This window comes from Ciconia boyciana, chromosome 7 (genome assembly GCF_034638445.1).
Source record: "Ciconia boyciana chromosome 7, ASM3463844v1, whole genome shotgun sequence".
NCBI lineage: Eukaryota > Metazoa > Chordata > Aves > Ciconiiformes > Ciconiidae > Ciconia > Ciconia boyciana.
The window spans coordinates 43,940,219-43,965,921 of NC_132940.1; the positions used below are offsets into that span (position 1 = coordinate 43,940,219).

Below are 25,703 nucleotides of genomic sequence, written 5' to 3' on the forward strand. Positions count from 1 at the left end.
AGATCTATGTCAGAACTACGAGTCAGTTTATAGCCTTTCTTTTTCCTTAAGACGGACAAAACGAAGACCACAAAGCATTTTCATGAATAACTAAAAAATGTGGGTCAATGTTGTTCTTTAAGTTAAATGGGTAAGTTAGAAACATGATTTGAAGCTAAATTCAGGTACATATCTTCATTAAGAACTCCTTGATATCATAATTACATTTATCCAGCGGGTGATTCAGAGCAGGAGCTCTGTACTCAACTGCTATGAATCACCCTCTAACGAAGCCATGTTCACTCTAACCAGAGAGCCAGCCTCACTAAGCTGTGGCTCACCTCTGTGAAATCCCCTTCAGTGTCCAACAGGCTTGTTTAAAAGAAATTTATACTCACACAAGCACATACTCATGTGCTTTACAATAAATCAGATTTTTTTTTACTTGGTTACACATGCTGCTGAATTTCTTTCAGTTTAGAACTGTAAGACAATACTAAAAAGATCTTGCAAGTTTTCATCAACTCTTTATTTTGAAAATACTGATACCTAACAGGGTGTCAGTTACTGACATTTGAATTTAATGGGGGGGGGGGGGGGGGGGGGGGAATATCCCTCTTTCACAGTGATGTATCCTGATTGAGCTCAGGGTTAAGTAACCCAGTAATCCTCCTACTCACTGTAGTTTAGAACTCAGTATGACTGAAGTTGTGAGCCAAATGACAATATTTTGTCCTTACAATAGTCAACAAAAGAGCAAAAGACTTAGGGTTCTTACTGACACTGGAAAATGAAGGACCTTCAACTAAAGGAGCAATGAACAGATACTTCCAGATGGCAAGGCATCACCTGCATGATTTAGGATCAAAAAACAAAAACCTAACAAAAAATAATTTATTTTTATTTTCCCAGAATGATTCAATTGTTTTTCTTCTGCTCTGTCACCTTCAAAAGAAATGCCTCTGGGCAAAGCAGAAGGGGAACATATCACTGTTAATGAAGCTTAACAAAAAAAGACTCTAGTAGATGGCAATTTTTTCCTGTTTCATTCTGTCAGGCAACCAATCATTCTCTGATTTGAGAGCAGTGTGCTGAAATCAAGATTAGCAAAGTCTCTGTAGGTGGGAAACTCTGCAAATGTGCTCAGTATTAGAGGGGGCTGGCTGCCAGTGCTGATAACTTATAACAACAACTGCAGAATACCAAAACATCCTAGGAGAGATTCTGGGCTGGAGAATGTGCTAGATCTGAGGGTACTCTATATTCAAAAAGCACAAAGTTCTAGGCTGTGCGTGACTATTTTGTAAAAAAAGCAGTGGTTTTATGATTTCAGATGACTCACAAACAAGTGCTTAGATTTGCTTTATATTGATTCATAAACATGGAGTCAAATGACTAACACTTTCCAGCTCATTTTCCATTTCCAATCCAGTTAAGGGCACAAGTGATTACCCAACTGGTTTAGTAGCTTCAAAGCTGGTGACAAAAAAATGAATAGTTTAGATTGTACAGACTCATCCGTGTGAAGATGTAAGTTCCCCCATCTCCTCCCAGAGCCCACAGATCACTTACACCTCCAGGCCAGTGCTGCAGCTTTTCTAAATCTGGCTCACTAAATCTGGCTTACAGAAGTGAAGAATTAGAAGCTGTGGTCACAGAGCAGTGCTCCTCTTCCAAGAAATCCATACCTATATGCACACGCACATGCACACACACACAGAGTGTGAAGCTCAAAGGCTTGAGGCTGAGCTAACTTAACCACTGAGCAGTAGTTTAGGCAGGTGCAAACAAATCCACCACCCTGCACAAGCCCCTGTGATATCTACGAAGATGTTTGCAAGAGTTAATGAACTGCCCATCAACTGCTCTGCAATCACTGCGCACCCTCTACTTTGCACCCTCAGCAGCACCCTCAGCAGCCATACTACTAAAATTCATCTTTCTGAATACTAAAAGAGATTGCAAGCAATAATAAAAAATTTGATTCTGCATGGATTTTCATGACATCTAAAGCAGTATTTGAAAACAGAAGTCTCGGAGAAGGAGGTATTAATTGCCAACAGCACAGCAATTCCTATACCTGTGAGATGTCAGTGAAGCACTGGTTCTTTTGGTCCTGTATCACACCACAATTATACCCCACACTTTTGTTTTATAACCTACTTTTGAAGGTAAGTTCATTATTGGGCAGAACACAAGGACTTGTTAAGGAACAAAATTACCTTCACGTCATAATTTTTTGATAAAGAAATCTTATATTCATTTAATGAGATCAAGGCCATTTTCAGACATTCTAAAAGTTATAAAGTCCTTCTCCATGATTTCCCTCTGATTGACTTAAACTCTGAAAGACTTGAGGTGCACAGCTCTCGCTGACTAGGCATTTCCTCAGAATTCAGGATACCTGAATATGGCCCTTATTGTTGACGCATTTTCTACTCACTAGCATGTCATAGATGTAAAACTGCTGCAAAAAACCCTACTGGTTCCACCCAAAAGTTACTAACTGAATAAATATTAACTTGCATTTTAAACAGAGAAATAAAACAGTGAGTCTTCATCTTGGCTCTGCAAAGATCTTATCACAATTATTTAGATACTTGAAACATTATTAATAGGACTACTCGTGATTTCTGCTTCTTGTGATCTCTTCTGTGTAGTCTATTTTCTTCACTACTTTCACATGCTAATGTTTCACTTCCCATTTACATTCTGTTAAATGCCTAATATGGTGAAACTATGCAAATTTACTTCTATTTAGTTCCCAAATTCTGCTTTTTGTTGTGTGCATATTTAATTTTATATAAATGAGAACACATTAGTAGAGTTAAATAGCAAGACTAAACAATTAATTGTTCAATAATTAATTGTTATGAGACATTTTGTGAAGCTACTTCCCACTCTGCTCCAGATACCAGTTTAAAGGCTTTGTTCTTTACCATTAAAACTAACTCTGAAGTGTGGATTGCAAGAGATTATGAAGTAACACAGTAGTGTCTAGCTAAGTGTACTTCAAAGACATGCTGCTGCAGTCCAACTTAGTGTTTGATTCCAAATATTACCGCATGATAAAAAACAGCAACAGTATTTCATCACTAACATCACGTATATAGTAAATACTAACTGAAACTATAAGTAATCACTAAGAATATTTCTTGTGACAAAGGAAGAAAAACTCAAGCATCTAACAAATGCAGTTTACCTTCAGCTATATCCAACACTCAAAAGCAAATCTATTAAGCTCTTTTAGGTAATGAAACACCATGCATTTTAATTTGCTCTTGCTCCCCACTCCCTTCTCTGTCAGGTTGTGAGACTTCTATTGCCTCATACTCCAGTGCTGAAAACTCAGGGTGTTATCAAAGGAGTTGCACGTTACATGCTACAGTGTACAAACTCAGGTTCTCAGTGTGTGTATGGAAACCCTCCAAGAACCTCAACTGTGTCACAAAACAGAAAGGGAGAGAAGGGAGAATATCACTAGGGGAATGTGGAAGCAAGATGAGCACGGTTTGAAGAAAGCAAGGACAGCCACGCTCCTGCTCGTATTAGCTGCTCAACAGCAAACCTGATATGCATTTAAAGCAGTGGGGAAAAACAGGCAAAACCGAACAGAAAATTAATAGCAAGCCTGAATACAAATTTGGCCTTTCGGTTTAATCCTTACACTTCCTCTGATACACTAAAATGACAGAAGCTTTACGATATCCCTATTCCTTCTAGCCCTTACATATGAATTTAAGATTGGCAGTACAATGGCAATCAGTGCACCATTTACAATATACATAAGATATGTACAAGAACTTATCTGAGAGTGATTTTGAGACCAAATTTTCTAATATAAAATTAAACAATCACATTCCCAGGTTCCAATATAATCTTTTGCATTAATATCTATATTTATAGCAGGATTATTTTATCCCTTTTGTTAACTACTTTTTCTTCACTATAATAAAAGCTGCAATGCAATATATATTGGTAGACTGTCTCCCTTAATGCCTTTTTACATAAAAGTTCTATAGCCTTCCTGATCACCTGGTATATCTATTATTTAACAAGAAAAAGTGTATGGCTATCAAAGATTCTGTCTTCTTAGAGCTGATAAATAATTCCTAGCACGACCACCAATTTTTATTTATTTTTTTAAAAAACAAAATTCCCCTCCACATTAATAAACTTAATCAACTTTCTTTATGAAAGCTACTAAGTATCAAAAATGGGACGAATAACTCAACAAGTATGCACTACCAGGCTCTACTCATGGAAGTTTGGTTGGGTTTTGGGTGGGTATTTTGAGGGTTTGGGGTTTTTTATTTTGTTTGTTTTACGTTCTCCCTGCCCCCCCCCCCCCCCGAAAAAAATGTAAAAATATCAAGTGTAATTTCAGCATGACAACTCATAATATTACATAATTTAAGAACCCTAAATTTACACTACTCCTAGGCTAGAAGCAAAAGAGTGCTTGGTAAAAAAAACAAAAAACAAACAAAAAAACCCCCAAAATACAACCCTCTTTTCATCAAGCCAACAGTTCAAATCTCGATTTGGATCCAAAAGTCAGATTTGAATAGTATTCATATGTTTTACACTGCTTTTAGATATATCACCTAAAATTACAGAACACTTGATGTATAAAAAAAACCAAACCCGTCTATTTTCATCAGCTGCAATGCCTAGCATAGTAATTTAGACTATATGGCATTTTTCAGCTTCATTAATGAAAAGGTTTCAGTAGGTTTAAGAACTATCTTTTCTACAGGCTTCTTTCTGGCAGATGCAAAAGCTTTTTGTGGCGTCAGGGGACACTGCAGTGAGAAATTTACTTCTATATTCTGAGAAGGAACAGAGCTATAGTAGTACTAGAGCTGTAACTTGCTCTAAGTACCCTTTTCAGTGCATTGTCATGTGTATTCCCCTTAGCGAATTTTGCACAAAGAGTAGCAACAGCTATGACCCCATGTGATAGCAGCACTGGCAGAGCACAGAAATACTTGGGGAATAATCTTCCTCCATAAAGAGAGCAATCTGCTTGACATATCTCTAACACAGGTGAACGACTTCTTACCCTTAGTATCATAGATACATCGTAGATATCGTGAATAGAACTGCTCTAACCAGACTAATTCCATATTCAATATGATCAAATTGCAAAGCAATTCCTGACACTGAGATGAACCATGAACAGCAAGATGGAAAGAATAAAATACAACCCTCTTAACTTTCTGAGTAACATCTCTAAAACCACAAGACTAAACAGGAACCTGACAAAGGCTGGACTGAAAATGATACGGCCTCTGATATTTTCACAGGCAAGGTATGGAAGGACTGAGGAAAGGAAGCAGCAGATGCATGCTGGAGAATGTATTTATCATCCTGCTACCACTGAATTGTAAGATCAATATTTACATCAGTTTCTGGCCATAGGCACCTAAAAGCTCTCTCTTTCTCCGAAAAATGGGAATGAGCTCCTCCTCCTTCCAGAGCAAACCACTAGAGAGACCTTCTTTTGACAACCACTTCACTACGTCAGAACAACTTTCTATTCCAGAGCATGTTGCTTCATCTCCAAACCACAGCAGTAGTAGTAGTATACAACGTATATAAACCTGGGCACATAGAAAAGCACTGGAACAGCAGCACTTGTAGTTAAGAAAGCAATTCTTAAAATATGCCGCAAAAATCAGAAATCAAAAAATTACTCTTACAAATTAAAGCAAAGGCTTTTCAGTTTTCACATAAACAAATCTGCTTTGACCATGATAAAAATTTCTCACCACCACACTTGACAGAAAAAGAGTGATTTACCACGGGGTGCAAGTCTTGAGGAAAGACTTGGAAGACATTTGCCTTAACTCCTTTCAAATTCTCTTCCATAACTCAGAAAGAAAACAAAGCCCCTCTATAATCCTATTTTACTTCTTACAAGTAAATCACAGGAAAAAAAAAAAAAGTACATCACAGAACAACAGAAAAATAAACAACACTGACAGCATTTCATTTGCCACTGCACCCCAAGAAATCTTTCTTCAGGTTAACTGGGTCTGTTAATCACCAAAATGTAGAAGCTTGAGCTGAAAGTTTCAGGAATGCTGGCATTTCTGAAGACTCTTCTTATGTAAGGGGTCTAACCAACCACACCACATGTTTTTCAAGAAAACTGCCATTACATTGGTAGAAACTCTTTTTATTACTCCACAAATAGAGTTTAAAACCACAGTAAAAGTAGCATGCTACTTTCCTGGCCAACAAGCCCCAGTTAAATTAACAATGAAGAAGCAACTTTTGGCATCAAGAGGGTGGAAAATTTTCATAATAATTGGTGTATATTTTAGGTCTGGCTCTTTTGAGCTTTATCAGTATAGCACACACAGCCTGCATCTCATTCTCATGAGCCAATAACCCCAGAAGATCAGTCTTAAGCAGTGATATGCCAGTATTTTAAAAATCGGCAAGTAGTGATGGGAAGACAAAAAGAGCCACCAAATGCTGAAGGCCTCTTTAAATCCTGTAGTTGCATGCAATACAAGTTAACAAGTTATCAAAGTACAAATAAATCTGAAAATACAGCGACATGATTTGTGAAATTCACATTAAAAACAAAGTAACTTGAGGACACTAAAATGATTAGCTGCAGTGATAGACCAAGGCAAGAATTGCCCTGCCTTCTCATAAAGTTTACCTAGAAATTAACTGGAACAGGAATCTTAACTCAGAGAAAATAGCTATAAATAGAAGGGGGTTAATCATTCAAATTTCTATTCCCATGACAACAATACACTAAAGATTCTAACTTTTTAATCTTTTAATATGATGCTTTAAAAATACTTTAGCTGCTGTACTACAGTCTGCTTCTACCTACTTTTTATGAATAATTTCTCCTTTTTTTAAAAAAATACAATAAAGGAGATTTTCTTTCAACGAAAGCATTTTCACAGATACTAGGCAAAGTGAGGCTGCGCATCAGCTGGGGTGATTCTATGTGGCCACTTAAATGGATTTTTTAAAATGGGGCCACATAAAAATACATTTACCTTTTCCCCAACCTAATATAAAGCACATAAACCCTATTTGCTATTCATTGCAACTACCATAGCTGCTACAAAGTATTTTTCAATTAAGCGTTTGCATTTATCCTAAAGTAGCATCTCACATACTTTAAGGTCCATGACAGTTGACATTATGTATGTTCAAGGACATACACACAAGAGAAAGTTGACTGAGCAGAGACACCAAAGAAAGAAAAAGTAACCGCTGCATCCCCAACGCACAGATGAAAACACACTATGATAACCAAACTTCTCTAAGCTCAAACAGCAGCCGTGTGACACACTCAGAAACAGAATCTCATTATTACAAATCCCTAGCCAGTGCTTTACCCACAGTATTTCTCACCCAAGTAAATTAATGTTGAAGCTCTCAAGTTAAACAAAATGGAGTAAAGGAAAAAAATACACAGAGAGAAGTTCTTTATTTAAAAAGTAGAAACAGATAAGGACTTTGGTCATTTTGTGGTGAATAGCAAATCGACTATAAAGTGAGTTGTAATCCAGCATATTTATATTTGCAGTGACAGAAATTATGAAAGCACCCAATATGCACATTCAATTTCAAAAGATACAGAGCTGCTGCAAATCTTGATGAAACTACTACAAATTCAGATGAGAAATGAGGAGGAAAATACTTGATTGTGGTCGTAACATTACTTCTAACTTTTTAAGTTATGTCTTCACATCCTTTCAAATATTGTTTTTACTGAAGAACTCAATTCCTACTAAATAACCTTTCCTTTTTATGAAGTACTCTTCTGCTATTCTTAATCACTGTAGTTCTTCATACACCAGATTTATTTACAGCACTCAAAGGAAGTAGAGATTACTATAGTTATCAAAACAGACTGCCATATAAAAATAAACAAATTTTATGTACTTGTGTTAGTTGAACTCTAAGAACTCAGGCAGAATCACACTGAGTGTTAAAAAATGGTACCCTAACACTTAAAGCAACAATTCAGTAAAGAAAAATGCTTTTATTATTACTCAGGTAAAAAATTAAGGTAGATCATTATGTTGAGCTTATTAAAATTTTCAACATAGCTAGAAACCACCTAGTTCAAGTGTAAATAAACATTTTTAATAAAAAAAAAAAATTTCCTTATATTACTACCACTAGTAGTACATGTAAAACAGTATTTCCGAAGCTTAGAAGTAAAACTGGCCTAGGATGAAGACTTGCTGTATTCCATACAGTTTAATACACATCTTAATAGTGGTACCTCTTTAAGTAACAGTTGAAATTTTGCAAGGGTTTATACATAGTTTGTAATAATAAAGAAGTTATTAAAGTTAGTTATGTAGATGGATGCAGATTATCAGTATATTAGAAAGTATTTTTTAATTTTTAATAAAATATAAAAGGACTTTTGTCAAAAGCATTGTGTCTGTCTTACGTGGATATTAAAAATAAGCTGAACAATATCAGCCTGATGAGAACAGATAATGAGTCCCTCCTCATTTTTATTAAAAACAGAAAAGAAAGTGTCTTTTTTTGCTAGCACTACAAAGTTTTGTGCCAAAAATTAACGTACCATTTGCTGCTGACAATCTGCCAGATTAATGATGCTTTTCTTCACTCAAGAGGGTTCAGAAACTACTACTCACTTTCCAGTCAGCATTTATCACATATTCCCAAATACAGTCTTCCCATGAAAAGAAAAACAAGACAGCTCTTCTCCACACACATATACACACCACTCCACACTTAAATTATTACTATGAGTAAATAATTTAAAATACTTCAGCAGACGCAAACAAGTAGTGTTCACCTCCTGATATTATGGCTCAATCCTAATATCATGGTGCACGTAAGACTCCCATGAAACTTCCATTCAAATCTGACATAAGAAAACTGAAGGAATAAAATCCCAGAATCATAGAATCGTTTAGGCTGGAAAAGACCTTTAAGATCATCAAGTCCAACCGTTAACCTAACACTGCCAACTCCACCACTAAACCATGTCCCTAAGTGCCACGTCTGCATGTCTTTTGAATACCTCCAGGGATGGTGACTCAACCACTTCCCTGGGCAGCCTCTTCCAATGCTTGATAACCCTTTTGGTGAAGACATTTTTCCCAATATCCAATCTAAACCTCCCCTGGCACAACTGGAGGCCATTCTCTCTTGTCCTATCACTCGTTACTTGGGAAAAGAGATCACACCCACCTTGCTACAACCTCCTTTCAGGTAGTTGTAAAGCTGCATTTAAAATTTTATTTCCTACTAGGTTTGGACTCGTTATTGGGGTTTTCGTTCTTGTAGATTTCCATAAATTAGTAACAGGACTTGCATTCTACTGTCTCTCATTGACACTTGGCCATTTCATATGCCTATATGGACTGCATACACATATATGCACCAACTCTGTTTTACTGCTGGCTGTATACCAAGTACTAACTCTTCTTTGCCTAGAGATCCCTGGTTATGACTCGGACAATTCTCCTTAAATATCTTCACTGACTTCTTGAATTGCATCCTTAGCAGGGCATACAGATAACTAGACAGTAAATTCAGAGGTCCTCAGCTGAAACAAAAAGAAGACACTCAGCACTAAAGCCTAAAAATACAAATACTCCAAGTCCACATGATTTTCAGAACACAACACACAATTGAGAATCCCAAAGGCCTTGCCTCCCTTAGCAGCACCCATTTAAGTCCAAAAGGGATCTGAAAAAACATGCCAACATCCCAACACCAGCAGAAAACATCATTGCCAGCCATCTTCAAGCACTGAAACATAAAGGATCCAAAACCAGGCCTCTCAGTGTCATGATTTCTACCGCACCAACCCCCCCATCTCCCCTGGTGTACCTCTAGTCCCAGACTGCTGAGCCCTTACTATAGCAGTCCATTCATTTCGTAGCCTGGACCTCACCTGTGACTACTGGTTTCCTTCCCTCACACATCTGTCTCCAGAGAGTCCTTTCTTCTGTAGATTCCATCTTACAGAATGTTATACTTTGTAAAGCATAAATTATTTCTAGTACACATCCTCACCACAGGACCCCAAAGGACACTGCAAGGAACAATAGCCTATGTCTCCAAGAACCAGCAGTCTAAAAAGACAAGAAACTTAACAGAGTGAAGACTCACACACAGTTAACACACAGGTCCTTAATTTATTTGGGGGTTGGGAGGGAAATAATGGGGGATCTGGGGAGAAGGAATAAGCCAAGACTAGTAAATTTAATGACAGACTCTAAGAAGGGAAAAAGAAAAAAGTAAAAAAACAGGAATACTGAAAGGTGGATGAAGTGGAAAAAAGTACAGGCATGAGGACCAAAGTGCTTTTCAAAAACTGAGGAAGGAATTTGAGGCATGAAGCCAATCAGGAAGGAGATAAAGTGCCCAATGCAATTTTTAAATTATATTTTATGTGCTTTTTTCTACCACATCAACTTTGTACTTAGCTTTGAGTTTATCCTGACAACATTTACCTTTGTTTACCTGTTTCTCCTCTGTGTGTATACACAAACCACAAGTTAACTTACAGCCTTCTGGAGGACACAATACTAAATAGCAATGCTCACATCACTGACAGAAAACCATCATACTGCAATGCTTGAAAGCAATCTTTCTGGGGATTATTTGTAGCAACACAAATGTAATCTTTTTTAAAATCAGGTATGCTTTATACTCTTCTGTTATTAACATTCTATACTCATGAACATCAAATTGTTAACTGAAAATAACATAGCACATTTCAAATAGCACCTTTTGTTCTTAGAAAATAAAATGATGCAACAATATCAAAATCCATCTCTCAAGCACCTTATTTACAAAAGATAAAAAAGGCATTGCTTAATAGACAGCTACCACAAGAACCTCAAGCACTACAAACATTACCGGTTATTCTATTTTCTAGAGACTTTTTGCAATACTCTCCAAACCATCTACCTACTCTGATTTTTAAACTGCTTCTAGTACTCTGTAGCTGCATACAAGCACAAGTCTTCCACATGAAATCTGTCACAAAAGCACTTGACAGCAGGACTGTGAGCCTCTTACAACGTCAGGTCTATCCTACAGAACACCAGCTATTGCACATTCCACATAAAAGCTTTCATAAACAACTATTCTTATGCTTACCTTTTAAATACTTCATTGCTTTGTTAAAGATACCTTCTGTGCATTCAGACAACAAAAGACTCAGAAACACTGAAAATTAGCAAATGCTTTATAACAATACTGTATCATAAACCAAAGACACACTAATATTCTTATTAATTCTTATTAACTGACAACACAAACCACAAACACTCCCATGACTTCCACAAAACTATTTATCTACCTCTACTGTCCAAACAAGCTATTGCACACATGCTGCCAGTTGATGCAAACTCAAAGCTTACATCATCTAACTCATTTTTTAATCCTCTCAGGTTTTTTTTAATCCAGTGGATATATGGTGCCTGGGGGCAAGGGGAGGACAGAAATTACTCAAAGCGAGAGCAAACAGTGCAAGCTCCTAATGGACTCCACATCACTTAAGAACGTTCATCAGTTCCAAATTAACACATGAACAAAAGCCTCTGCTTTCTGCTCTGGATACAAGAAATCTGGAAACAAAAGCCTCAGAAAAACATTGTGAAAAGAAGTTTAGACTCTTCAGTCTAAACCTCTGGTAGTCCCCAAAAGTGTACTTCAAAAGGTAGTAATGAGAACACACCGATTACTTGGGTCTCAAAAAGAAATTAGAAATCACAGGGTTGTCACCTCCTCCCCTCTTACAAGTAAGCTCATGAGAAAAAGAAAGATACCATTACATACAGGCACAAAAATTAATCCCACAACACACTTTTTTTTTTTTTTTGCATCACAGGGCATCTCTTTCTCAATCATCATAGTTTCGCGGGGGGGGGGGGGGGAGATATTTATACAGCTATTTTATGTGCAATATTCACAATTCTTCATGATCTCTTAGAAGTACTTTATTTTAGAGGCAGATCTATCCTATCAGGTCAACTCCCTCCACCCCTGCCCCAAGGAACTATACCTCACTTGTTCAAATTTTCTGTTAAAAGGAAAAGTGAAGTAGTAAAAAATCTGGGGATCATTTATCAACTTAACATGGGAAGTAAAACTGTTGAGCATTACAGCAACATGTAGAGTAAGTTACACAAGCATAAAACTAGACACTGATATCTCTGATGGAGTTCCTTTAAGATATTTTGATGCAGAATTCACAAAGCTATTCTAAAAAATCAGAATAACTATTGCAAATAATAGCAAGATATTCTGGAAACAGAAGAGCACCCTTTACATTTCAATTTCATAGTATAAATTTAATGCCACACTACTTATCAAAAATATGCAAGTTTGACAATTTTGAAAGAAACAGAAGTAAGTTATGAGTAGCAAATTTACATTAAGTATATTTTGCATCAAAAGAAACATTATAGTACTCATAGTTCTTATGCTCTTTTTAAAGTAAATAGAAAAAATATTTCTATATATGTAGATTTAGCTCCAAAGACACAAAATTACTCCTGAGTTCAATTAATTCACAATTTTAAGTCAGGAACTCTAAAGATAAGAAACTGAATAATCAAAGTTCTCACAGCTGCCCCCCTCCTTCCTCCCCTCCCTCCCCCCCTTTAATGCAACTGAAAAATATTTGGGGCATTTTCCCCTCCACAGCCAACAGCCACAGCCGTGAAATTGAAATAGCAAAGACTGTACCTGAGGACCATCTGGGTCCTCTATTTGCATACAACCAAATTTACAAAAGGCTGTATTCTGTAGCACGCTAGCAATTAAACTTTGGCTACCTAAAACTGCCAAAAGCAAAACAAATAAACAATGTGCAACCCTCCCCCCTAAAAAAATTATCAGTGGGAGACAGTATAATTGCTCCAATCCTACTTCTCAAAGGAAGCTTTTTTTGACACATCAGCATCGCTATTTGTTTCTTTAATCTTCTGAAGCCAGTATGTAAATTCAATTATTTTGCTAGCTACATATCCACAAACATTTGCATGAGGGCCTCACTCTGCAACTCTAATATATTTAAATGGAACCACATTCCTGAATTTATTTCCAGCAAAGGTTGAGATATAAAGATTTACCCATGTAAATTTGACAGATTGTAAAATAGATTGGTCAATGGTGCACATAAACTAACTGGTACTTCAGGTATCATACAAATACATGTAACCTTAACCTTGTAGAATCTCCAATTTGTGACAGTTGACAGAACCACCACCTTGTTACCTGCTGTTAATTCTGCACCATAAGTATATACCTTACCAACCCAAAGCAAAACTTCCCGCTTACAAGTTACTACTCCGATTTCTAAAAATTAATTTTAAAAAACTGTTAAAATTTCTAATGCAAGATGATTTTTGCCACCAGATCTGATTTAATTATCAAAACAAAACACACTGAAACTTTCCTTTGGTGAGTGACTGTGAGGACTAACAGCACCGTCACAATACAAATTGTTTAATGCACTCAGACACTAATACTGAAATTTTTTTAGCCCTCTGCAATTCGATGTCCTCCTATTCTAATGCAAGAATTGAGATTTGAGATGTAGTATGTAACACCATGTGTGTCAATGCTCCAAGTGTATCAGTTTGAGTACAAACATGCATTTACTAATAAAAAAAAACAAAGCAAGCAAGCTTTTCTATGTAAACGATGCTTGTTTCAGATTTTTCTCTCCTGGACTGCTTTCACAGAAACTGCCAGTTGTGAAAAAGGGTTAACTTCAAAACTTAACGGTCTGCTGCTACCAAGCCTGGCAAGTCAGAAAGTCCACCTCAAACTGAAGCAGCCCCATGGACTTTGCATAAAATACAATGCCACGTTCCACAGCCCAACAACCCAGTATTTATTTTCAGATAAGTTAACTGGTGGCAACTTTTAGAGAACCAAGGGCAAAGCTTCCACGTGTGCGTCTAGATCTATGAAAAAGCACTTAAGCTACTTGAACTCTGTGCCTCTGGTTGACGAAACACAATACCAGCTTTCTAGTTAAACAGACAAAACACCAGCATGCATTTCCACCCAACTTCTAAATAACAAGTCAGTATTTTTCCTGCACCCTCCTCGTATATATAGCATTCTGACAGCTTGTATTTTTACTGTGTTTTGTTTTTAAATTTCACATTTACAAAATACAGCATATTGCAGATACATGCAAACTTTTAAAAAAGTGCACAACATTTCACAAGCCTATTGACTCTACGTTCAATTTCCAAGAAAGGGAAAGGAGTAGTGAAATTAGGGAGAAGAAGCAGAATACGTTCTCTCTTTACTATATGACAAGAATCAAAGATTTTTTTTTTAAGAAGGCTTTCCTACACTAGAATTTGGAGTTCTGCCAAAAGTCTATAGACAATTGGAGAACTAGAGAATTTATGACATCAGATATTCCAAGGAAGTGAAACCTGACTTAACGGAAGTGATTTTTATTCAAGAAAAACAGATATTTAGACAGACATCAACAAAATATTTGAAGACCATGTGTGGAGGAAGTTCCTTTTTAAATTTTTTAAAAAATGTTTAATTACAGGCTGAAACCCCACCCAAACATGTTTCCAAGTCAATCCACAACAAAACACTCTTGATATTACCAATGTCCATGATATTCTTTTAAAAAAGGCCAAAAAAACAGTTACCAAAGAATTTTTGTTCAATAACCTTTTTCCTTCTCTCACTCTTCTGAAAAGCACTGCTTGCTGGCATGAAACTTCTGAGGCCTGGAAAACCATCATCAGTCTGAACTGAAGCTTCTAGATCAAAGTTTCCAAGTGACCTGGTGATTGATTCCCCAGCCACCTTAATGCATTCCACTAGACTTGGATATTCAATATTTCTTTATATGCAATTTTCCTAAAAGCAATGTATTATAAAGTTTTATTTCACCTTTTAATTATTCTTTGAAGAACTACAGCTGTGGGAGTCTCTAGCTAATACTGCAAACCACAGGCTGATCAAGCTTCTATGACATCCTTCATCTATTCACGTAACTTCGAAACCTAAACTGCAGCCCTGAACACATAAATAATGTGTTCCTGGGGTTTCTAGTAATGCCCAACTTCAAGAACTTCCTAAGCCTGAATAAAGTTCAATATCAACAGTATAACAGCAGCGTTGACTTAGTACATAACATTTACTTTGGCTACAGTTGTCAATTCCAAATGAACATAACTCATCAACGTATCTGGTGACAAGAAGAGTCTGTAAATGCAGAAAGTTCTGGCAAAAAAACCCCTAAGCTTTCTTGATTTTGGAAGGTATCCAGCATCAGTCTGTAAGCACACGTGTTGGAGCTAGACAAACCAACGATTCTGGCATGAAAGGTTTCCGTTTCTCTTTCAGAACCTCTTTGGGACTAATGAAGATTTATTCCCCCCTTACACAGAAACAGGTCCTCATCTGTGGAAGAGTTTAGTTGTCTGTTAAGAAAGTATATGATGACAGCACACTGCCAAAGTGATCATTCTGTATCACTCTAGGCTGCACAGAGTATGAGCATCTGACTGGAAAAACACTTCATAAACACTGCTCTTCCATACAAATTCCTGTGGTTCAGAAGGAAAACAGCACTCAGAAACTCAGCCGAAAACTGCCAGGAGTATCGAATAATCTAAACGTCATTTAAAAATCGCAAAGCAATCACTCAGAGTTCTCAGCTGGGAAGAAAAAAATAACAAAATCACCAGGCATAAAGCAAAGACCAAGACTGTCTGGCGGAACCTCACAGAGCAGAAGGCGCTGAACACCTAGAGACCGCCAAGGCTCTTCCAAGGGCCACTCAGAGCCCCCGAAGCTGCGGAAGGGCCTCAGAGGCTCTGCCGCTCGCCACCCCGCTGCCCAGCGGCCCCGAGGCACGAGGAGGGCCCGCACCAGAGGTGTCACAACGGGACGCCGCCCGCGCCCGACACGCGAGAGCCAAGAGGCCGCACCAGACCCAAAGCAACTGCGGCAGCGGCGGAGCAGCAAGTCCCGGGCTGGTTGCACAATGACCCGCCATCCCAAGGGCGCAGGATGCGCGCGAGCCACTTGTTGCGGCGGCCGTTACCGCCGCGCGCTCTTGCGCAACGCCGGCTCGCGGCACGGCAGCGCACAAAGGCTCCCGCCCGCTCCGCCGAGGCGGCCAGTGACCGGCGCGAGGCCGCCGCCGCCGCCCGCCCCGGGCCCCTCACGCCGGCCCCGCGCCCCTCTCCGCTGACAAACGGCCGCAGCCTGCCGAAACCTTCCCCCCGCCGGGGAGAGGGCAGAGTCTCCCGCTCGGTTGAGCAAGTACCGTGTCGCAACGAGCGGCAGCCGAGAAGTGCCCTCTTCCTGCAGAGCTCGGCCCCGCGGGGCGGGGAGGGACCGAAACGAGCCGGCGGTGGCGACCGAGGGGAAGCCCCGCCGCACCCCTACCGCCACGCAGACCTGCCTGCCCGCGGGCGCCCGGCCGGTCCGTCCCATCCCCCTCAGAGCGCGGCACAGCTAGCTCAGGCCGCCCAAGATCCCCCGCCCGCCTGCCCGCGCATACCCACCTGCGCGGGCAGCGGCCGCCGCCTTCTCCTGCGCCGCCCTCCAGCCAGCGCGGCGGCGCTGGCGCTAGCAGGGAGCCTGCTCCCTCACGCCGCCACCGGTAACGGCCGCGCCGCGCGCTGCTGCCTCCTCCGCGGGCACGGAGGGGGTGCCGGGCGTTACCTAGGCAATAGCTTCGCCCTCGGGTCTCGCCCCGCCCCCTTGGCGCGGGCCGCCAACCCGGGCGCAGCTTTCAGTATCAAACCGCAGGCGACGGCCAATCGCGCAGCGCGTCCCCGCCCCTCATTTTCCCGTGAGGGCCGGAGCTGGCGGCGGGGCGGTGGCGAGGGGCCCGCAGGGCCCTGCCCCGGGCAGCGCCGCGGTGGGCGGCGCCGGGGGCTCAGCCGCGCCTCTGCTCGGCGCCGGGCAGTGCTGCGGGGCTGGCGGCGAGGGGGCGTCGCCTGCCCGCCCGCCCTGGCGTGCGCCGGACGGGCGTCCCGGGCCGGGCCGGGGCTCCGCTGTGAGAGGTGGGCTGCGGAGCCCCTCGCGAAAACCCCGGTTACGAGCTACGGCAGGGCTCGCCAGCTACCGCCACCTCCCCGTCCCGCTTATTTACCAGTAATTTCATTTCCCCCCCCCTTGTTTGGCACTCCCTGATTGCGCTTCTCCATAGTCGTGAGCATCGCAGTCGCCCCATAAAGCTGCTGCTGTGCACGGCGTACGCACCTGTACACCTCTTCCTACGGCCAGGCTTAAAAATTATAGCCGTGTTTTAAAAGACTGAAAGACGCAGTCGTCTGCGTTCACACTGAAAAGGGCTCATCAAAGAGCACCTTTCCTGAAGTGGCTTCTGGAAATAAGCAAGGAAGACCTCATTATAGCAGCTTACTGCCTTACCAAGGTTTTCCTTTAAGAGTCTTGGTGCTGAGCTGTTAGGGAAACCAGTATGTATAAAAAAATAGGCGGTTTTCTAAGGCTTAAAAGAAGCAATCAAAGAAAAGCAAGGTAGAATGTAACCAGTAATGAAACAACTTACTTTTGCATGCAGCTAACCCCATCCTCACCCTGAAATTGGCAGTAACATTCCTACTGCCTTTAATGAAAATAGGGCAAGGCATAGCATAGCCTTGTCTACGTTCAAAAAGAGTAGGATCATATTATGCATATTTTAACATCCCCATGCTTATAATCGTGCTGTATTAGTAGTCTTGTCTATTTTTCTCTGTTCATTTTTCCAGTTATTCCCATTTTGAAAATAGAAAGATGGATGGATTTACTTCCTCATCAACTTCACTTACCGATTCTCAACGCACTAAAAATTCATTAAATTTGGATTAGAAAGCATCTAGGGGATGTTCAGTTGTTTGTTCCAAACAAACAAACCAACCACAACATGGATTGACTGGAAATTTATGGGAAGGGCAATGATCTCCCCACTTATTTCAGCAAATGGGATTTTTGCATGAATGGTGAGCACGCAATGCAACATCTAGGCAAATCTCAATGGAAGGGCAGAAGTTAATGAGAAGCCTTGCCTACCGTGTGTCAGTTGCCTTCACAGCCCGTCTGTTGTGTGTATCAATTAATAGTTCCCCTTTCTGCTTTTAACCAGTTCTTTTAAGGCCGCTCAGTACTACAGGCATTGTTTCTGAATGCCATGCTGCTTCTTCATACCACAGGAGTGTGGTAACTTCACTTGGCTTCCCTTCTTCCTGGAAAAAAAAAAAGCCAATAGATTTCAAATGAAAGTAACGGGTTTATCAGGCAAGCGTACAAATCATACAAAGACAGTATCATCTCTGGATCAGGTCCTATATAATGAAGTTTAGTTCAGCACGTTGAGTCACTTGTCTCCTTTGTTTAAAGTCTGTATTGCTACCAAAATATATTTCTGAAAAATAAGGTATTAATGAAATCCAGTAATGCAAAAGTTCCAGATATGTAACTTTTCAAACCATTCTAATACTTGTGGTTTTCACATGAAATATTACAGATAGTCTTGGCCTAGATATTCAAACCTTGGCTCGCTAGTTGGCCTCACTGATGACAAATAGGTTTGTGCCTGGAAAGGCTAGATAATGTTTCTTAGAAGAGCTATTTACTCTGGATCTTGCAACATTAGGTTGTTGTTCTACAGGATCCAGTGCAGTCTTACAAAGTGTAACCAACTGCGATGCGAGTGATTTACTAGACTGAGCAGAGGGCTACAATCAAGAAACTTAAAAATCTGTTTACTGCACTGCCATCTTTTAAATTGAATAGTGATGCCTTGAAGTGTCTGTCATGCACAAAGCCCCAAGCACTTAAAAATTGTCTTGTACAGACAATTTCTGCTATATCTATGAATAGACTTCAATGAAATCTGCCCACACAGAGTTTTTCTGTAGGGTTGTAATCCCTGACTTCAAATTTCCTTTCCATTTTGTGTTTTAATGCCTCCAAATACATCAGTATTTAGCAGTGGGAGTAAAGAGATCTCAATCAGTAGTTATCAACATATTTCACATTATAGTTGATCAACTTGCATGATATTCATGTTCTTGTCACACATGGAGTTGTTGTGGACAGTGTGTGCAATATGGATAAGGAACTTGTCTTGAAACATCTTAAAGAAATGTTTTTATACCTTACGTGGCAGTGAAAAAAACAGTTTAAATATAATTTTACTTTTCAATTTCCTTATCTTTAGATTCTCTTCCCACCCCCCTTCACAAAACAACAAATGTTCTATTATTCTCCCCCCTCTAGGCTATTGTTACATGTGTTCTCAGTATAACAAAAGGGTTTTGTCTAAAAGGGCTGTATCTGAGTCATGTCTTTGCATGTGAAACAGCTGTACACCTAGGGCACATTCTTGGTCACTTGAAAATGTGTCATTTTCAGCATTCTGGGCTTACATTATTTTAGCCCTGTGTCACTGCAGTGATCAGAAGAAAGGAACTAATGCACAAGTTATCTGCATATCTGCAGACATCACGGAACTGTGGCAGCAGACCCAGACAGAGGGAGAAAGAAAATGCAAGTGGAAATGCCACATGAAGGATGTTTGGCCTAAAGTAGAAAAAGCTGGTCTTACAAAAATTCAAGTTAGTAAATCTAAAGGAAAATGACCCTGAATACAGATAAATACTGGGCAGGAGATGCTTAGAAATCATTTATTACAAATCTCAAATGCTCATAGCAACTTGCTAGGGTCTGATACTGTGATACAATGGCAACATCTACAAACCAAATCAGCTTTGGGTAGTTAATGCACAGGAATGTTTCGTGGCGAATACAGAATGAGAACCTCTCATGAGTATTTCATTAAAAAAAGCTATATTCAAAACTGTGTGAGCTATGGTAGAGAGAATAATGGTCACTCTACACCGCACGGTCATTCCTTTGTCAGCGTGCTGCCTACTGTCATCCAAATAAAAGGCTTTAAAACATCTTGTGTATGAAAAATAACATGACAGTCTCCCTAAGTAGTCACTAGAGGAAAGCCACTTTGGATTATAACATTCAAAAAATAGTTTATCTGGAATTAACAAAACTGTCACCTCCCATTTTAAGTCCCTCCCTCATCTATACTAGAAAAAAAATGTCCCCTGTTGCCTAAGGTAGTAGGTTGTTACCATTTGGGGGACAGAATCTCTCGTTAGTCACTGAAATTTCAGAGGTGTTAATAAGCAAGCAAATGATTTTGGTGTGACTATTTCAAGCCATGTGTTTAGAAAAAATAAATCACAAGAATCAGGTTTAACTATCTAAGTCTGTATTTAACCTCCTAAAAAGGAAATCCTAAGAGATTCCCAAGGAATTTTGTATGTTAAATGCACATTTACTACGTCTATACATGATTTCATGCACTAGGTTGAAGTACTACAACACATACAAATGATATGAGAAGATATGGTATGTGGATAGCATGATTCTGTAACAGTCTCAGCTGATAAATAAAACTGGCCTGCAGGACTGGACCTTCCCCATCTCTGCAGATGTTAGACCAATCTGTGAAATCAAAGCTGGCCGTTGCTATTAAGGCCTCTCAGCGTGCACCGATGAAGTGCTAATGGCATGGTGAAAAACTCAGTGTAACATGCTAGCTCAATTTTGTAAGCATAACATTCCCTCAAAGGTGTTCTGTGCAAAACGTTGGTCTCTTTTCCTGCACTTGCACCAGCGTGTGTGTCTATAATAAGCTTCTCTTTGTTTCTCACACTGACTCCAGTGAAGGGGGAGGCAGCAGCAAATAATGGACTGAGTGACATTCAGTACCAGACTGCAAATGCAGATGTCAGACAAAACGGATGCTGAAGTTGGCTAATGAAGCTACAGCCTGCAGCAAGAACAAGCAGCTTTTAACAGTGCTTTGCTAAACAAAGTTATTTAATATGTGTAAAATTCAGTGGAAAAGTTCTCTGAGAACTTCAAGCATACATACGGGAGCCAGAGAGGCAACCCGCTCTGTTATCTACAGCAGCACTTCAAATAGCCAGCAGCACTGATACCCAAATATTCTGCATCCTGGCACTTCACTGTTCTGTTCCCCATACTTAATTTGGTGTCTGAGGCCTCTCATTTTAAAATTTTAAGCCTAACTGAAATGACATAAAGCTACTTGAAATAGAGAGCCTCTTCCTCAACCTCCCTGACCTCCCCGGCCGCTGTAACACACCAGAAGTACCCGCACGTCAGCTGATTCACCCGTCAGGGCAGACAAGCCCTGCTGTGAATGAGTGGGCTCAGCTCCTTCCCCTTTTCCCCGTTCAGGCAAGCTGCATGAGCTGGTGTGCAGCAGCAGGTCCAAGCCGGAGAGAGGCCTTAACCCACCAAAGCTCCCTTCTGGAGCACCGGCTTTGCTTCTGATCCCACAGAGCACAGCTGCTTCTCTCGGGCTCCCTAAATCTGGGCTGTGGACTGGGGGAATTGGAAAGTAGAGTCCCTCTGTACTGAGGCTGCAAGTGTGCCAGTAAGAGTTGGGAGCTGAACCCTCTCTACCCTACCTTCTAAATCCACACCTAGAAGGCGTGGATCACAGAAACTCCGTATCAGGAGCTCTTAGGCAGATACTTTTAAATGGTGGCATTCTTGATCAATTTATGCCAATTTTATTGTAATAAAGCAGCAATTTTTTATATCACTTACCTGTAGAGAAACTGGTTGAAAGTACTTAGTTGTCACTGATTCTATACTATAGCAAACGTATATGGGGTTGCTTATTTTCTGCATCTGTTCATGACAAACAGAGGTTTCTGGGTATGGCCACACTTTACAAGACAGCTTGTTCATCAGGTGTGTGGCCATCTGTATCACATCAGCCAGCGAAGCTCAAAAAAATTGCTCAGTTAGGAAGAGTAAGATCTTTACAAAGATCATCACCATCCTGAAGTGGCCATCTAACTTCGCTGCTACGTTCTTTCTTTATGTATAAATATCTCTAAACAGTTTTTCATTTTTCCAATTTCCTAACACAGATTTTGCAAAAATAGTTCCATTCATCAACACAAAATAACTTCTTTCATCAGAAGCATCTTGAATAGCTAGTGCCTAATAGAACCAGGACTTCTGTCCACATGTAACCTCAGACACCACACAAGCAAGTCTCCCACCAGCTATTATCTCCTCTGCCCACTTTATGGGTCTGACCTCATACCCAATATTAACATATTTTTGCAATAAAAAGCAGCGCCGGATTGTTAGAATTGCCACTTTCTAGAGGAAACACTGAGTTCCCTTGTGTTATTTTATGCTGACTTTTCTAATCAAATATAAAGATCCCATGACACATTTTGATGAAAAGTAGGGCACAGCCAGCTTATTTATTCTTTTACTAAAAATAGGCTTCAATGTCCAGCAGGTTGTAATGTGTTAGATAGCACTTCAAGTGTAATAGCTGCTCTACCTGCCTCAATACAGCTATACTACCAGTTCATCTTTGCAATATGCTAATGATGAAAATCAAACATCAGGCTTCACAATTACTTTAACAGTTCCATTTTGCTAAAATGCTTACTAGGATTAGACTGTCCAACAATTGAAAAGGCAGTAAAATAGCTTCTCATCCTTACAGGAGGAGTTTCTGACACCCTTCCAAGCACAGCACAGCATGTTTTATATCTCTTGGGTTAATGGTATATACTATTCTCACCCAGAGGCAAAGACTAGGAAGAGATTCATTATGGGAACTGGAACACTAATGGTTTAAAGAAACCTGTATCTCTCCCACCTTCTTTACATATTTATTTTCTAGCTGGCCTTTTTGTTAAGGCTATTCTGGTAACAGAACAGATGCAACAACTGTGAAAATGAATAATGATCATGAATACTATTGAGTCTATCACACTTTTTAATGACTATGGATATGAAATACGCTATATTATTTCTGAATTCAGCCTTGCAGAAGACTTTCAACTGATGTTTTGTCAAGTTTGCTTAGAGAAGCTCATAGTGCAGTCACAATGGTGTAAGTCACGGTTAGCAAGACTTCATTTTGTGTAGAACTGCCATAAGAGAGAAAACACAGAGTCTTTAGCCCCTAAATTACACCGATGTAGTCACCCTTTGAGTCAAATACATTTACTGACCTGCAGTACACAGTGAACATCACTTCTGAATTTGGTCATGTGCCATTTGCTAACCATGAAAGACTTGCTCAGAAACAAAACTTTATCTCGCACAAGTTATGTCATGTGCAAACCAAAGAAAGAGATAAAAGCAAATGTGTCATATTACTGCTACTATAAAACACAGGTACTGCAATAACATTTCACCAGCCCATGGAAAAACACGATCACTTTAATCCCATTGATATTACACACTACTAGAAAGCTAGTATATCTGTACCTACATATTAGGGCAAACTGAAAAAAGTTCACGTTGAATTTTAAAAATCAATAAGCACAAGAAAAATAACAAATATTACATGCAACATCATTCTTCGAAATATCAATTCTTACTCACAAATGGGCTATTCTTTTGAATCCTTATTTAAAATCTCAGATTTGAACTTCTTCCCTTTGGCGAATGTGTTACAATTTTAATACTACTTATGAGCTTCTGTTTTTAAAAAGACTATCAAAAATACAAAAGGCATTTATAGCTTTCTTATTAAGGATGTCTCAAGTGTCTAGAAGCCTCTCTAATACTAATTTATGAGCATCTAATCATATCAATGTTTCTTTTGCTATAAAACTGTTCTTCTACACTAAGATCAATGCAAACAGTCACTAAGATACACTGAAACCAGTGAGAACCAAGAATATTCAGCGCTCCGCTGGAATAAACAGAAACACTTCCATCTCACACTTTTATTAATTTAACTTCCCATGATCAGGAGCCATGATTCCCACCCTCAGAAGAACCAGCACCCTGACACATTTCAGAATAGCGCCCACAAAGTGTTATTATCGGACACTGCACAACCAATGCAGGAGAGATTCTGGAATACTCCTAAAATGCCAGTCCATAGTGTGAAGCAATACTCTGCACAACCATTTGTTGCTAGACAATCCAGTCATCCTGAATCAGGAAGACTCATTTTATTTCCAGGAATTACATTTTAGACAGTTTCTTCAAGCTACATACACATCATCTTCATTTTCAGTCCTCAACAGCTAACCTTACTAAATCCAGCTACAGGCCATCAAAAAAAAAAAAGATTGTTGTGGCATTAGAGGAAGAGTGTATTATTATTACTTTCAAAACTAACAAATTAAGCCTGCCTTACTATTTCAAAAACTCCAGGCTTTGTGCTAAATCTCTTTCTATAACAATGTTTCCAGGTATTGATTAGCCAAATCAAAATATGTCTTCTCACCCACTCTGTCTAGCAATCTATCACAAGTCTGAATGCTTCATTTATATGACTCATATGCCTTTAGATTAAACAACTACGCAAATGATGCCAAATCTCTATTTATCATAGCTTTGTCAGCAAAACAAATCATTCAGCAGGTGAATCATTAAATTACTGTCTGTATGGATGCTAAGTAAACACAGAGGGAAGCAGAGAGATGCCAGCTTAACTTCACACTTCCCCATCTATTTCTCCTTCCCATCTCCTTCGCTGTATCACTGTAGCATTGCTAATATAAGCAGATGAGCTCTTGCCTTTTTCTCAACAGGCAGTCAATTTGGCTGCAGTTCAGAAGGTCCTTTAGACACATCAGGAAAACTGAAGCACATGCTTCAGTGGCTTGCTCAGGGGAGAGCACTTGCTGCATACAACTCTGAGAGGGAAAGTGGGCTTTCATTTCCGATATGAGAAGTGCATCCATTTAAATGGCTCCACCATTTAGTGTGTAGCTCTCCTGCTTGGAGGGGGCTCATGGGGGGCTTCTGTTGCAATTCTGCTCTACAATGAAGACAGACTGACAGAATATCACTGCTCAGAGAAGGACTAGCTGTCTGGACAAGGTTAGGTCACCTTTGCAAGAGAACACATTCCAGCAGTTCATAAAAATGTGGCTGAAGAACATTTTTTTTATTCCTGGAATGTACCTCATTGCCAAATAAGGTAGCTATGCTAAGGAAAATATTCCATGGGGAGCAAACAAATTATTCTGTAAAGCCATTCCTCCCTGCTCCACCCCAGCTGACATTACACAAGTTGAATAATGCATGTCAAGGTATTAAGTAACATGTAAACATTTCCAGTAAATGTCTCTGCTGCAGGCCTTGGCTCAACTGGTATTGCTTCCCTCTGCAACAGTGGAAAAACAGCTTCCTCAGTTCTTCTGCACCTAAAGATTAATATTAATGAAGCATTTCCTACCAATCAGTGACTGGAATCTTCCTCCTCCCCTATCTCCCAATATAGATTTTAAAACCCTTGAAACCTTACCTAATGAAGCCTTACTCAGAGATGTACTTCTCTGGAAGTTTCTTATTGGCCTTATAGCCTATGCAATGGGGTAACCTGATGTCCCAAAAATATTACAGTTCTGGTAATACATTTAAGGACAAATGACAAATTCCAATCAGCAACAAGCTGGGTTCTTCTCATACCACCAAGGATGTTTTATATCAACCCCTGGCTTCCCATCATGAATTGTCCAACAATATCCCCCCCCCCCGCAATTTTGAGATTATGTATTTTCACATATTTTTTCCCAAGGGTGTGAGAGCACAGTGTTGGGAAGCCACAGTCCTTTTCAATCTGGTAGAGGAAATCCCCTTGGAATTTAGTGTCGCTTTAGGCATGCACACTGTTT

The 25,703-nt window shown here is 39.8% G+C and overlaps 1 protein-coding gene across 2 annotated transcripts in view; it reads right to left on the reverse strand.

The window, feature by feature from the left end:
* PIK3CB (phosphatidylinositol-4,5-bisphosphate 3-kinase catalytic subunit beta) overlaps positions 1 to 25,703 on the reverse strand; it is a 106,415-nt gene that overhangs the window by 67,622 nt on the left and 13,090 nt on the right. The window contains exon 2 of one of the 2 annotated variants that reach the window (XM_072867965.1): positions 18,046 to 18,218. The gene's annotated coding sequence lies outside the window, so the exon portion shown is untranslated. Of the gene's footprint in view, positions 1 to 16,529; positions 16,668 to 18,045; positions 18,219 to 25,703 lie in introns of those variants that run through there. The other variant, XM_072867964.1, reaches the window with a different exon arrangement.